The sequence below is a fragment of the Anser brachyrhynchus genome (genome assembly GCF_964034855.1).
Source record: "Anser brachyrhynchus genome assembly, chromosome: 6".
In the NCBI taxonomy this organism is placed as follows: domain Eukaryota; kingdom Metazoa; phylum Chordata; class Aves; order Anseriformes; family Anatidae; genus Anser; species Anser brachyrhynchus.
Window position 1 is genome coordinate 42,847,465 of NC_137700.1, and position 11,330 is coordinate 42,858,794.

Consider the following 11,330-nt stretch of genomic DNA (forward strand, 5'->3'; position numbering starts at 1 on the left):
TAAATTAAGTCATGAAAGAGGATAATACAATGTACCATCATTTTGAAGTAATTTAATCATGAAAACTAAAAATTTGGAAGCAAACAGATATTTTACTTAATAGAAACCATCTGCACTGTACAGTAGGCAAATTGTATAAAAATGAATAAAACTGTCTCTGGAGGAAAATGACTCAGGCACCAGCTTATATAATGAAGATGTATATGTGCCTTTTAGCATTTGCATTGTCTATTAGACTAGGTAAATCGCAGCACTAGTGTAAGTGAAACAGTTACAAATTTTATTACCATCATATGACTGATGACAAATGCAGTAATAGAAGTAACGCGTGTTAGGCAGGGCTTCTTCCAGAACCTAAAGAGCATTGTGCCTCGGACGGGGCCGCACAGCCGAACCCGTAGCGAGTGGCGGGTGGCTGGGCCCTGCCGGGGGTGCCGCTTGTCCACGGGCAGCCCCTCGGGGACAGCCTGGGCTCATCAAGGTCAGGCTGGGCTTACGGCCGTCCAGAGACGATTTCCTATGAACCCTTTATTTGGCTGTGCTGGGCAGATGCTCTTTAAACTGGTCCTTTACTCGTGTCACCACACAGCAGAATGTGTCTGTTTGACGCAGGGATGCTTTTCTTCTTTCGTGCCAGCATGTCTCTTTTTCCCCTGTTGTTGAAGGACAGGTTTCTGTACTTCTCAAAATATTTATTCGTTTGCATTCAGCAGCTTTCCTAAGTGTTTGCAAATAATATGAATTATTCAATTTCAGGGCTGTAATAGCCCGCATCTAGTCTGCTTTTAAAATGAAGTTTGTAAGAGCCACTTTCAGTTGCTGAGATTTAACACTCGAAATAAATGTGCCCCGTGTTAAAAGCTTTGTACTATTTCTTCCAAAGCCACAACAATATCTGTTTAGAAAAGCAGAGCGCAGGAATTTTCTGACACAACATTTTTTACAACAAAGGAAAATCCCACCCTCCCGGTGACATTTGTGCTTATACTTTCTCAGCTGGCATTTTAAAGGATGGGTGTACGAGGGAAATCTGTGTAATGCAAAAGCAGATTTATTTTTGTTCTAGGAAGAGTAAGGAGGTGAAAGCAGAATCGGTTTCCGCTTGCATATTAAGCATATTTGGCAACGGGAACATTTCACATTAACAAATATGTAAAGTAAAAATATGTCCCAAAAGATTAAGACTTCTGTGGATTTAAAACAAATTAGATGCAGTTTGCCACCCCGGTATTCTGTCTGTCTGTTCTGCTGGGTGCAGTTGCAGTGCATGGGCGCAGCTCCCCCCTGCAGCACGGGGGTGCGGGGAGCTGAGGTTGCAGCCCCCTGGGGGGGAGCCCCCAGCTCCGAGGTGGGGCGCTGGGGCTGTGCCTCTCCTGGTGACAAGGCACACGCTGGAAGTGTCACCGGGGAGCTGTTGGTCCCCAGAAAGGTTCTGGCACACGGAGAAGAGGGGGTGACCTGGGGATGAGGTGCGGTGGATGGTAGCTGACCCCCACAGAAGCATTTTAGGTAAAATGCTGCTCTTTTTCCTAAGCGTGGCTTTGTTTTATTTATTTATTATTTTATTTTTCGTAAGAAGATGATGCAGAGGATGTGGAGTGGAGCGGGCACCGCACCACCCGGGAAGGGCCGCGGGCTCTTTGTGTGCCGTCGCGGTGATTGATGGCCGCGCTGCTTGGGAAACGGGCAGGAGGTGCTGAGCAGTTGTCCTCAGAGGGGACGTGGCGTTGCTTTTGTGTGGCCCTATGGAAATGAGTTGTCTTTTTAGCATTCCCCCCACGGCGTTCGAATTTGGAAGTTCTTCAAGAAAGAGGCAAACGCTTGGAGTCCAGAAGCTGCTCTTTAGTAGCGCGTGATGGTTTCGAGGCAGGTCTAATGTGGGGCCTGGATGGCTTAAGAGCGGATATGTAAGGACAGAGCTGTCTCCTGGGGCTCGACGTGCCCCCCTTAAGGCAGCCTGAGCCACCCCATCGACTTCAGTGGGCCTGGGTTAAATCCTTGCTGGCACAAAACCCACAGATATTTAGCCCAGGTCTCCTGAATGGGGAAGGAATTTGGCCATCAAGTTCAGAGAGGGATCAGTCCCATGCATTTAAATATCTTGTTAACAGTGTTTTTTTTTGTTTATTAATTAATGGCAGTTACTCTGACAAAAAGAAAAGTCTTTTGTTGCCTATGGCTGTTCAAACCCGAAGGAAAAAAGGGCCTTCCCTGACTTTTTTTTTTTTTTTTGGTTAAAGCGTAGTCTGCTTTCAGTAAAAAATGGAAACAGCTAAGATTTCCTAAATATGTATGGAATTTAGAACCTCACAGATTTTCAATATTGCAAATGTAATTTTTTACAGATTGCAAAAGCAAAAGCACAAATAGCAGTTTATCATTTTATTTTCTAATCTGGCGGTAAAGTCAAGTAAAACATGAAACTCTGGGATGCAAATAGCCCTGTAGTCCAAAAGCACAAAGGAAATGGCTTCAGAATGAAGACATTTATTTTCTTCTTGCTTCCCCGTAACATGGTTTATTTAGTTTCATGTGATTTGTGCCAGGACAAAGTGTGTTCTATAAACAAAAAAGGGAAAAGGTTAAACCGGTAATGAAGTGCAATGACAATAAAAAATAATGATAACTGTATTTAAAAAAAAAAAAAAAAGAGGAGTGAAGAGCACTGCAAGTGCGGGGTGGATGACTCGGCGGACCCCAAAATAGACTCGTTAGGAAAGTAAAGCCCGCTGTGTTTGGTGAGGGAGAAGGGGGCTTTGGAAACACTTCTGTGTTTCTTAGGCTCACGAGCTCCCTCGGAAACTGCTGGATCTGTGCTCCCGAATCACTCGGGCATTTTGGGAGGCTTGGCCCCTGCCCTGCCTGGTTCTCCCCAGCGCCAGGGGGGCTTGGTGCCTGCCCCCAGCACCCTCCCTCCCCAGACGTGCAGCGGGGGGACATGGCGGGCACCCCAGAGCGGTGTTCCTCCCGAGGGGCACCCTGGGCACCGGGTGGGCTCTGCACAGGGGCTGGGGCCGGGTGGGCACCAGCCCCAGCGGGGGGCTCGCTGCTGCACCCCTGAAATGGGGCTGTGGGGGCAAGGGCCCCGACCCCGCTCCTGGCCCTCGAAGCAGGGGCTGCTCATCCACACGATGGCACTCTTAAGCTTTCAAACAATTTAACTCTGCATTTAATGCAAAATCTGTTTTTTCTTTCCCCCCTGCCAAAAGCGAAGGAGAAGGCGCTGGGGGGACGCGGCGCGCAACTTGGAGTCCCCCGCCAAGGCCAAACGTCCCGGGTTGTCCCCGGCCCCTCCTCAGCCTCGGTGCCCACAGAGGCAAGCCCAAGAGCAAGCTCATGTTTGGACATTTATGGGGGGAAAAGGTTATATTTTTTGTTTTGTAGCTTATTCTGCACAGCCTAAGCTGTACAAAAGTCAGTGTGGGCTGTTTTCTCAAACACTTTTAGCTATTAAGTGTCTCTTAAAAACAAGAATTCGTCGCTATCAATCTGGCAACTTCTGGGAGTGCTAAATTTACTCCATATTAAAGCGCGTGTGGGAGGGGAGGGAGGTGGAGGGGTGCTGGGGGCAGATCCTGTTCTTCTGCGTGCAGCTACCCTGATGGCTATATCATCCTGTCTGGGAGGTATGCGTGTGCCTGTCGGAAAAGTCAGCACATCACTGCACACCAGCACAGCCGTGGAAGCAATTTCTGCTCCTTTCCCCCTGCCTGCCAGGTGGGTTTGGGTCTTGTGGTCAGGGTCTGGAAGGATTTTTTGGCTCCGCAGCCTCACGGTGCTGCTCAGCCAGCAGCCTGCCCTGGGTTTGCCTACAGGTCGCTGACCCGATATGTTTTCCTGGCAGGAAAAGCACAAGACCTTGCTCCTTTGTTCACTTCTTCACCTGAAGGTAACACCTACCTATGGGATGCAGATCTTTAAGCTTCTCCACCAGGTTTTAGCCACCAGCACTTGGTACCGCTGCTCCTGCTGGGGCAGCATGTGCCAACCTATTTTTCAAGGGAAGCGAGTTTTGCATCAAGGTCTCACTGCTGGAAAACCCACCCCTATCGGCGCCAGGCAGGGCAGCAGCTGGACTGGGAGAAAAACTCAGAGGGCCTTCACCATGGCCCTCATGTCCGCTGTCCCCATGTCAGCCTGCCCGTCCTCTGATTTAACCTTACCAAACTGTGTGCAACCCCTTTTAAAACTGAGGTAGCAGTGGGTCACTGCGTCACCAAATCACAGGCAGATGCAGCAAATGTTGCAAAAAAAAGGACAAATCTCTGACCCCTTGCACACAAAAGGAGCCCTTCCACGGGACAGAACCCTGCCAGCAGCGTAATGCACGTCCTAAAGGTGCCAGGAGACTGGGCTGCTGCTGGGGAGCATCTCTGCAGGCAGGAGAGCTCCTCCTCGGTGTGCGGGGGGTATCAGTGGGCTGGGGGAGCTGGGGGGGGGGTAACAGCACCTATGGGGTCTTGGCTCCATGCTGCACGGCTGAATGGGGGATGATGGCCTGATCTGTGTGTGCACTGATCCCGGTTCAGGGAATCCTCACGTATTAATTCCCTCATAGGCTGCGTGTGTTGCCAGCATGGTGGTTCAGTCCCTACCTGCCGCTCGTGTCTCTCTGAACAGTTTGGCTGTTTTCTGGGTGCTTGCGGGCTGCCAGGCTTCGCCTTACCACTCCTGGGTACAAGGGGGAGCCTCTGGGAGCAGTGGGGAGCAGGACTTCAGAGCTGTGCTGGATTGCATCTTCCAACAATGGCCAAGCTGGGGTTCGAGGGCATTCTCCAGGGAGTGTCCAAAACCAACACAATTACCTCGGTTATTACTATTTGCATTGGCAGAACTGCTGTAAATATGTGTGCAGGAACAGTAACTCCCCTGCTTTGTGCCTGTTGGATAGCAACTAATCCATCTAACTAGTGGACAATCTTATTTTTTGCTTTTTCATAAGGGTCATGGTAGTTTAACGTACAATCTGTTCTAGAGGTTGGCTGACTGCACCTCTTTCAGGTTAAACCCTGACATTTGCCCCAGAGTGAGGTGCAGCGAGTCCTGTGCAGGGATTCTGCAAAAATGGCTCTTCAAAGGACAAGGAGGGCCTCAGTTTTGCATACATGCAGAAGATTTGAACATATTTGGCCCACACTCCTAGGCTCCACAGAAAGCTTATTTCTCCACAATTTCAATCTAAAACCAACCGATTTTTGCAGCTTATCCCAGTGCCAAATTAGGGTCTCATTTATTAGAAGACCGCTTCCCACCCCTGACTTTTTCAAAACATTTTCTGGCATGTCAGAGGTTAAAAATAATTTACTAGTTGAATTCTTCAGTACTTAATTAAAAAAGAGATTATTTGTACAAAACAGGAAACAACCATTTGGGCAGAGTTCACTCACGTTGTACGCTCTGCCTCATTTTTACTAAAGAAATTCTTTTGTTATGATTTTTGAGCATGTGCGCGTCATGTGTTATCCCTGGGTCTTTTTTTTTTTTTCATGTGTTATAGTGCATTTAATAGAAATATGATGGGGAGACCTATGCTGATGTGCAGCTACAGATAGATTTTTCTACTGATGTGGAAGTACTGGGTTAAGTCCATTCCTCACAGAGCTCCACTTTTTCGTCATAGAATAATCCCTGCTATATTTTCTTGTTAACAGGAGTAAGGAATTGTGCTGTTTTGTGAATAAATAGCAGATATGCTCTAACGTATTGCAAAAAAACCCCACAATAGATACTGCGCATAAGAAGAAGTTAGTGCTGTATCAATATCAAGTTATTTACAGTGCTTTTATTTCCGTATTAGTTAGGAAGGGGAATGCGGCAGGGACTCTTCACTGCAATTACGAGATATCTCTTGAGGTCACCTGCGTTTTTGGTTACATGTATTGCAAAGGGAGCATAATTTATTCCAGTTAATTTTGGATTTGAAGAGCAAAGATGCACAGGCTATTAATCCGGTGAATGTAAAATGTTTGGCGTGTTTGCCTTCGCAGTGCTTTCCTCTGTTCTGAAAGTCTCGGCTGAAGAGGGCAGCTCATCAGTTGGTTTGGGGGGCAAAACTCATCTTTCCTTTAGAAAATGCAGAATGCTCAATGAATGGCAAAAGTGCTTTTAAAAGGGGCTCATGGAACACTTTGAAAATATTAATTAGTGTGTTGAAGCATTCTGCATAGCATATCATAGTAAAACTGCTCCAGGGGGTTGCTTGGAATGAATTATTAATATGAATCCCTCTCTCCCTTATGCTTCACACCCTGATTTTATGGGACTTGGCGTGGGTTGGGGTGTCTATTAGATTCACTTATTGCCTGTTTAGTGGGAGTACTTTGTAGGCTGCATCAAAAGGTCACCTTTTTTTTTTTTTTAACATAATCCCAAATTTCAGCTGGTAAAAAGACTGGATTCCCCCAAATGTGAAAGGTGAGCTATTGCAAAAAAGAAGCAAACTCGCCACAAAGACATGATTAAAATCGTGTGGTAAATATGCAGCAGGGAAGGGGAACACATCCGGACTCCTCAGTCCCTGTGGCACCAGGATGGAGCTCCTTTAGGTGCATCACCCTGTGCTTGTGCTGAACCGAGGGCATGGCGCAGCCACATGCAAATCTCAGCCACACGCTTGTGCAGATGAGTCTGAGAAGAACATTTGCACTAAAACGCTGCTGTAACATGTTCACGCTTCTTTCACACACGTTTAGATGCCTTGTACCACAAGTATCGGATTCATTAAATTCGCTGAGTACGGTTGCTTTTCCCCTCTTGGCTTGCAATATCACAAAGTTGAACCTGTTAACCTAACACTGAAGGAGAAAAACTGTGCTTAAGAAAAAAATTGTTTTTCAGCTCTTGAGGTCTGTTTTGATGATGTCCCTGGTGTACAAATATAAATAAATCCATAAAGTAATTTGACTTTTAATTCTTACTAGGATTATGGAAATATTTGTATTTCATGGCTGCTAGACTGAATTACAAAGGGTTTTGAGGGTCCGGTTTTCATTCTTATATGCAAAAGAAATATAAAGATGATGGCTTATAAAACAGTGGCATCTATAATACAATGATTTTCAAAGGATTGAGTATGGTGCCAAAGTCCAGTTTGCTACCTGCAGTTCCTGATGGCAGAGCAAGACTGAACTTTGGGCTTGGCGTGTTGTGCTTGGACGTTTGGAGCTCTCACTGTCTCCAGCACAAACAGTGAATAAGTTGGCTGAGAGTGCTGAGAATGAGGGGAACGTCACATCAGGCATATTTCCCATAATATTTGGGAAGAAAAAAAAAAAAGACATGAACAAGGAAAGAGTTTATTTCTGCATCTGAAAATAGATGCTTAAAAATAGATCTGTGTGTCGTATTTGAAAGTCTAAGAAGACGGTGTGCTTAGGCTTTCTCTGAAAGAAACAAAAAGGAAGAAAAAAGGGAAAGCTCCACACAAACAGGATTGACATTGTTGAAGCACAAAGGTTTTAGTTTATTTATGGTGTTAAAAACTTCAGATTCAGTCATCATTTTAAAAAGGAAATCACAGAGCGGTAAATGCCATGGAGATTATTAGTAATAGCATTTTTTTAAAAAGAAAGGAAAAGGTGAACGACAGCACATGATATTGGAGTCTAATAGACAGCATAAATCTGCATCATCTGCAGAAGTTTGACATGGAAGATTTTACTCTTGTGCTGTACTTCCCAGGAGTTCTGCCAAAGCAGGGTCTTAGCTGAAATTTCTTGTTGATGACAGCTTGCTGCAATTATGACAGAAACTCATCGTTAGTATCAGCCATTTCATACTTTTAAGAAAACTAACAGCTATTTCATTTGTTTTAAAAAAAGCAATCCTGAGAACTAACTCTGTTTTAGGAGTTAAACTGGTGATGGATTTTTCTGAGGAAATGATCATCTTACAGTTTCTCAAGTTGTGTTATTGGCTCTATGTAATGTGTCTTTTTTCTTTTCTTTTTCTCTCTCTCTCTTTTTTTTTTTTTTTTTTTTGTTCCAGAGGAGAAAGGTTGCCAACTGATTAATATTTTAAACATGTAGACAACCTGCAGACCTTGCTCGCAGACTCAGATTTCTCCCTTATCCCTCCCAAAAATGGTTTCATTGCTAAAAACTCATTGTTAGAATTTCATACTCCCAGGTGAAACATGATTATTTATTCGCTTTATTTCACCAAAATAAAGGACAAATAATAACAGAAAGAGTTCAGCAAACAGTTAAAACAATATCACATGTAATCTCTGTGGAATTTGGTTAAGATTTCAGCTTCTCACTTAAAATTATGTGGGTCAGCCTTATGATGTGGGCAATGAATAGGAAAATATGCTGCATTTCAAGAACTGAATTTTATCTCTCTTTAAAGAAAACGCTGGTAATGCTTGGTGCAACAACGCGTAAGATGCCAGTTTAAGAGGCGCTGCAGAGCAAGCTGTCGTATGCTGTAAGTAGGCTCCTCTGGATGATTTATGGGGATTTATTTATATTTATTATTCAGATGACGATTTAAATATTCCACATTTTAATTTGAAAGTGTAAGAAGAGAAACTGAAAGTTGGTTGTGAGATAAGGGAGACAAAGGAGGTGAGAGAGGACCTTTTGGTGGCCCCTCCATCCTGGCCAGGCCCCGGATCCTCGATGGCTTTTGGTTGACCCATGGCGCGGGCCATGTGAGAGGCTTCCCTCTGCTGCCCTGAAGGCTGCTGCCATGGTGCAAGCTCAGGTTACCTCCAGGGTGACCTCCCTGCACATCATGAGCCACGTTTAGCACCTACTTACAGTGGTGTAAATCTAGAGTGCTCCCTCGGCACCAGAACTGCACCAGTAAAACTGGGAACACTGGGGTCTAATCTGAAGAAAGCATTTTGATGTATTTTGCTCTGAAAAATTCTGCATTCCTACTCTTCATAGTACTCCATTCTCCTCCCATAACTTTTCTTTTTTATCCTACTGGGGTTCCTTTTTATTTATACCTACGTGACCACTGAAAAAAGCTTTGGACTACTTTAAATAAGCACAGGACCCAGCCCTAAATTTTGATCACTCTTTATTATTATCTTCATTCTCTCTCTCTCATCCCTCATGTCGTCTGAAGTGTATGTCAGACTCTGATCTTGTATCTGTGGCACAGGAAAGAATGTATGGAGTATGGCAGACGTGGCAGATACGAATGGCCATTCATTTCTGCAGGGGTAGAATCATTCCTGGTTACAAGTGAAAAGGAAGTGGAGCGTACAAAGTCCTACCAAAGAGCACCTCACACAAAATATGCTGTGCATATGGCACGTGAGATACCTACAGAGCCATGTCTCCTCTGCCACTGAATGCTAGGTGGATAAAAGATTCAGAAAAGTCAGACTGCAAGATGTTCTTACCTAGAAAGGCTAAAATCCAGACAAATTAGAAAACATTCAGATCTACAAAAACACATTTGTGCAAAAACTAGTTAAAATTGTTAGTTTCTCCATGTCTTTCAGCTTCGCATGACTCAAATTCTGCCTTTTCCTCCTGGTCCCTTGTGACACCCAGTGTCTAGTTATCACCTTTCAGCTTCCAGTGAGATCAGGGACTAGTTTAGGGGCATTCAACCTGGGCCTACCTGAAATTTTCAGCTGTAATCAAACTGGGTAAGTGCTTGTTTTAATGGTAAAATCTGCATCTTAAATATTTGCAGAGATACACACATCTGTTGTAAAACCACAGATGCGTGTCTCTGCAGATATATATACTTCAGTGTGATATATTATGTTTTATAATTAAAATTTTATTGAATTTTAATATAAAAACAAATTCATACATTAAAAATTAAGTAGAGAACAAACATGTGTGGTATCAGGAGGATACAAGCTGTGGTACAGTAGGACAACAACATCTGACCCATAAAAAACACCCTGCTTTAGTTATAAAATACCTTTGTGGCTAAGAGAGTAGCGCGATATATTATTGAGGTTCCAATATTTGGAAAAATAATACTGTTGTGTCACTTCCATTCATGAGTAAATACGCAGCTTTAAAAGTAGCTTTATTAAGCATCCAAAAGCAAATGGATTTAGACAGAGCGAGCATGGCCTTTATGCCGTATGTTTGACACTGCGAGCAGAGCAAAAGGCTTCTGGCTGTGCCCAATACAGCCCAGTCCTTGGGATGCTGGAGTGTCAGGAGCAGGTCTTCATCTGAGGAATAGTTCAGTCCTGGCTCGTGATCCCAACGTGGTCAGGTCTCTCGAGGACATCAAGGTAAGTGCCGATGTTGCATAAAGCAACTTAACTCTCCTCGGGACAGATGATAAGTGTATCCTACGGTGCCCAGAGTACTCTTCTAACAAGACTTAACGTCCTAGGGGCAAAAGTGCTGTATGGAGAAAAAGATTGACCCACCCCTTGGTGACAGCAGTGAGAAACAGATGACTTCTCCCCACCAAATGCAAGTGGTGGGCATCACATTGTGCGTCCTTCATCAAAACCGATTTCTGTGTGCAGCGCCACAAAGCAAACCGCAGCACAGGATGTATGCAAATACAGGAGGGAAAGTAGTGCTGAAATATTTGAATACTGTTACATAAAGGGGTGATGTGCTTTTGCCTTGAACACTGTATTCATTTCCATTTCAAAAAAGATACAGCTGAAATATAAAAAGTTCACAGACAGTTGATGGAAATGATTAGACACAGGGCTAGGTTTGTGCATGATGAGAGGCTGTCAAGATCGGGAGACGAATTTTGTGGCTAACAAGAATGAAAATGGTAAAGAGATATCAAATAATGAGTAGTACTCAGGAAATTATTGAGGATACCCTTTTTTCTCCCCTTCTGCTGATGCAAGAATACAGGTACGGCCAAAGGAGGTGACAGGGAGCATGTCTCGGGCTGACGAAAGGACATGGATGTTTTGCAGATGGATGTGGCATGCATTGCCACAAGATTTCAAGAAGTTTAGAGGGTCGGGGGTTTTAAAAAGAGCAATTAGAGATTTGGATAGCAATATTTACATTAGATGATAAAAAGGTAAAGCTATGGGATGTATAATCTCATTCTCCATTAGCTGCGGGGAATGAGGGAGGTGTTTTCCAGGGGCTTTGTGGGATCTCCTGAACCTTTCCCAAGGTTTTGGAGCTTGTTGGTAGAGATGCATCCTCCTGGTACCATCAGCACTCTTGTCTCCTGTCCTCAATGGCCCACCTCTGCTTAAAAGTTAAAATTTAACTCTTAAATCAGTTCCATGGTCCACTCTGCATCATCATTTTGACCTCTCATTTGAAAAAGTTCTGCGAATCAGGTAACAAAATCTGGGAATTTCATGGATGAGCAGAGACAAGCGTGTCATGACTGCAAGGATGGTGAGCAAGAGA